The sequence below is a fragment of the Chinchilla lanigera genome, unplaced genomic scaffold (assembly GCF_000276665.1).
Source record: "Chinchilla lanigera isolate Chin_1 unplaced genomic scaffold, ChiLan1.0 scaffold00083, whole genome shotgun sequence".
NCBI lineage: Eukaryota > Metazoa > Chordata > Mammalia > Rodentia > Chinchillidae > Chinchilla > Chinchilla lanigera.
This window is the reverse complement of record NW_004955484.1, coordinates 2,207,740-2,212,172: the sequence shown is the minus strand read 5'-3', so window position 1 is coordinate 2,212,172 and position 4,433 is coordinate 2,207,740. Positions and strand designations below refer to the sequence as shown.

General features: G+C 45.8%; 1 long non-coding RNA gene across 1 annotated transcript in view; it reads left to right on the top strand.

Annotated features, from left to right (window-relative positions):
- The window catches only part of LOC106146552, an 8,429-nt gene extending 4,316 nt beyond the window's left edge, over positions 1-4,113 (top strand). Inside the window, exon 3 of the long non-coding RNA XR_001231040.1 lies at positions 3,724-4,113. This is a non-coding gene — a long non-coding RNA (uncharacterized LOC106146552). The remainder of the gene's footprint in view (positions 1-3,723) is intronic.
- The last annotated feature ends 320 nt before the right edge of the window (positions 4,114-4,433 follow it).

The window sequence follows — 4,433 nt, the reverse complement described above, 5'->3', positions numbered from 1 at the left end:
AACAAAACAAAGCAAAGCAAAACAAAACAAAACAAAACAAAATAAAACAAAACCACAAGCCATAACATTTTACTCCTGGTTCCCCCAAAGTCTCATACACATTTCTTTATGCAAAAGGCATTTAGTCCATCTCTAAAATTTGCCAAAGTTCTGTCAGTTTCAGCACTGCTGAAAAGTCCAAGTCCAAAATCTCTGAGATTTAAGGCAAACTCAACTGCAAGCCCTCATGCAAATGAAAAGAAAGTTAAGCACTTCCAACATTTAATGGCACAAGATAAGCATTACTATCCCAAAAGGTACACATAGGGGGACACAGAGGAATAGGACCAAAACAAGTCCAAAATCCAACAGGGCAAACATATGTTCCATAGTTCCACATGCAGCACCTGAGGCAATCTGTGCTAAAATGTGAACTCCAAAGGGCTTGGGTGGCTCCACCTCTACCAAACTGCTGGTTTCTCTCATGGGCAGATTCTATTTCCTCTTTGTACCTTTCCTCAGATGATCCTCGTTCCTGGCTTCTCCAAATTTCTGGAGCCTCCATCAAACCTTTGGCTTCACCCTCACAGCTTCTCACACTGCCCTCTCAGGGGCCACACTGCCTGGCATCCCAGGCCTTCTTCTTAAATCTAGGTGGTAGCCTCTACAACTCCTCCATTCTGTATGCACCCTGAAACCAGCACCACGTGGGTTATGCCAAGGGCTGCTACCAGCTGAAGCAGTAGCCAGCTACCCTCTCTTGGCTGTAGGGGTCAGATATCTAAGGACCAGCTTCTCTAGGCCACCACTATTCTGGAACATGGTGCTCTGGGGCCTTCTTCTCAAAGCAAAGTCTTTCACTTTTTGCAATTTTGAGGCTGCTAAGAGTAGAGCTCTGCTGCTTCTTGCGATGTCCTTAGGACATCTTTTCTATCCTCCCGTTCCTTCTCAGCAATCAAGATCTTCTCTGCTCTATCTTTACAATCCAAAGCTCTACTGGAGCTTCCTTTTTGGCCAAATTAAAAACATTTTAAATCATTCTGCTGGGCTCTTTGCTTTTGATTCTCAACACAGCCATACATCTGGCTAAAAGCCCCCAACAGCAGCTATGCCACCACCTCAACATTAGGCTACCTTGAAATTTCTTCTGCAAGATTAATTAGCCTGCCACCCTTAATCTCAGTTTCAGGCAAAGTCTCTGAACATAAGCAAAATGCAAACTTTCTGCCAAGCTATAACACACGTCATCTGGAGTCCAACAGCCAACGCAGTCCTTCTTCCCAACAAAAACCTCCTGAGCCTGGTCTTTACCAGCAGGATTTTTATCAGCCTTCTGGGCTTCTGAGCTCTGACCAGAATCTCCCATGAAGTACAGGCTAAGGTGTTCCAGCTCTACTTTTCAGGGGGCATTTCTGAACCCTTCCAAACTCTTCCCACAAGCTACTCCCAAAGGTTCCTGAACCACATGACCAGGCATAGTCACAGCAATGACCCCACTTCTCTGATACCAAATTCTGTCTTACTTTCTTCATTGCTGAGATAAAATACCCAACATCCAAAATTAAAGGAGAAAAGATTTATTTGGCTAACAGTTTGTAAAGGTTTCAGTTCATAATCAGCTGGCTGCAAGGCATGGTGGCATGGCAGACAGGCATCAGAGAGGAGAAACAGTACATGGTGAGCAGAAGGTAGCAAAGCAACAAGGGATGACCACAGCTCTTTCTATCCCTTATATCTTATCCAGGTTACTTAGGGCAGGTAGCACTCACATACTTAACGCTAGTGTCCTTGATCCTAGCATTGCACTATGAATCCATTCCATGTCACATACTCTAGATTCAGCCACTTGTAAAAAAGCCTTACCTATGACCATGTGAGGTTTTAGGGGGATATCTAGTCACAAGGCATAACACATGTGGCCTGCTGTGTCCCCCTCTGTGTCTGTCAGCGCTGTCAGGGGTGTTGGAGATGGAGGCTGATTCTCAGGCTTCAGGAGCAGTCCCACTGGGCAGCTGTGGTAGGAGGGACCCCAGGACTTGGCCCAGTCCCCTCAGCTCCTTCTGCCACTCCAAGTTGGCCTTTGAAAGGAAAGTAGGGGGCACCTGTGTGAGTCACTCTGCTCCTGGGAAATGAGCCAGGACCCACTTGGGGGATCACTCCGGGATGTCTGCTAGCCCAGAATGACATGCAGAGAAAGCTGCTGACAGCCAGCAAGTGCATCACCATGGCAACACTTCCATCCTTGAACTGTCCTTCCCTTGGATTCTGGGAGGCTGAGGTGAGATAGTGAAGCATGTCAGATAAACAGGACGTGATGAATGTAAGAAATATCTGTCACTCCCTGCTGACTTCAGCCATATACCACACCTGTAAGTGAAGCTCCTTTTTTTACCTTCCTCTCATCATAAGATCTTTCCTATCCCATAAGTGGTGTCCACCAGGCAAGCTTATGTTTATCACTGTATCAGTACATTCTAAACCAATCAATATGTACGTTTTATGTTCTTTTTGTTTTTTGGTACCGGAAATCCAACTCAGGAACTTCTACTTGCCAGGCAGTCACTTGTGCTACTGAGTTACATCCCTGGCCCTCATTTTATGTTCTTAAAAAATTTAAATTTGAGTCACAGGATATAACACTAACCATTTTATTTTTTGTGGTGCTGGGAACTGAACGTAGGGCCTTGTAAATGCTACATAAATACCTTCAGCTATATCCCTAGTCCCTTTAAAAAATTTTTGAGACAAAGTCCATTAAATTTCCCAGGTTGGTCTGGAACTTGTGATTCTCCCGCTTCAGCCACCTGAGTAACTGAGATTACAGGTACAGGCCCCTGTGCTGGCAGTGGGATCACTTCCTTTACGCACTGGCGCTGTATACACGGCTCTCACCTGTGTTGAGGAACATGGCCCCTGCTCATTCTTTCTGCTGCTGAATCATGTGCCACTGTGTCTATTTCACACAATCCATTTTCCTGGGGGACACTGGGTGGTGAAGGAGTTCAGAATGGGCTACCCCAAAATATGCTGCTTTGAACTACTATTTTGAATTAAAGTCCCTTGAAAGACAGTAGATGCCAGGACACTCTGACCATCCTTCTTCCTCTTAATAGCAGGAGGTAAAATTTCCGTGTGAAATGTGTCCTCCCTATTCCAGAAGGAAAGAGATGATTTTATCACCAAGGAAGTCAGAGAGAAATCTGCATAAGCAAAGATTAAATTAACTCAGCCTTAACCTCCTTGTCACTTCCCCTAGCCCAAGCCCCTCTGCTTTGTCACATTTTCCCAGTTCTTTTTTGCTCAACTGGGTGTGTGATGAATGCCTGTCCTTCCAGTCCTCTGGGAGGCTGAGGCAGGAGGGCTGCAAGTTTGAGTCCAGCTGGACAACTTAGTATAACCCCATCTCAAAATTTAAAAAGGTGGGGGTGCTGGGGTTTGCAACTAAGTTTGAAGGTCCTAGGAATCTTCCCCCTAAAACTTAAGCAGTGATGTGATTCTTTGCTCAGCTCACGCATGCACACATATAAAAATGTATTACTTGTGGTGCTAGGGATGGAATCTAGGGTCTCATGCATGTGAGGCAAGTGTGCCAACCCTGAACTACTTCCCTGTGCCCCAACTCCGTGTCTAAGCGTTCACCTCTGCTCGTCTGAGTTCCACGCACATGTAAGAAAAACAAAACAAAAAACTAAAGTTTGTGTGTTTTTCTTCTGTTAATCTGTTTAATATCCATTTAATTTGTAGGCCCAACCCTGAGCATACAGAAGTGTTTCCTCTACTTCAGTGATTCCAGGGTTTGAAGACTGCCAATAATCCTGCCTCCGTTTGCACATGCCGAGGCTTCTCTGGGATGTAAACCCAAGAACTCTTGTGTTACTGGCCAGGTTCAGCTCCGGTTAGGCATCGCCAAAGTGTTCTTCAGAGTGGTACTCATTTTTACTCCAACAGCTTGGCTTTCTTGGGGAATGAGCTGCTTTCATCTCATTTTAGTACTTTAGCAAATTTAGTAAAATTTTAGTACTTTAGCACTGGGACAGTGACTTCACTTAATAAAATGTTCCAAGGTAGGCAAAGCAACCTTATGAATCATTCTGTCACTTTTTTTTTTTTTTGTCTTTTTGCGACAGGGTCTCGCGATGCAGTTCAGGCTGGCCGTGAGCTCACTTTGTAGCCCAGACTGGTCTGGAACTTGCAATGATCCTCCTGCCTCAGCCTCCCGAGTGCTGGGATTACAGGCGTGTGCCACCATGCCCGGTTTTCAGCCACATTCTGAAGTGAGGAATCTGAGACTCACAGAGGCTGAGGGACTTGGCAGGACCACAGAGCCAGGAGATCTCGAGGCAGGGTGCCACCCGAGTGCCTGAGCCAAGGGCCACCCCTCCTGGGAGTCTCTCACTGTCCTCCTGACTCAAGATACTTTATCCCTTAGGTATGCAGGGACTGTGAAGTCTGCC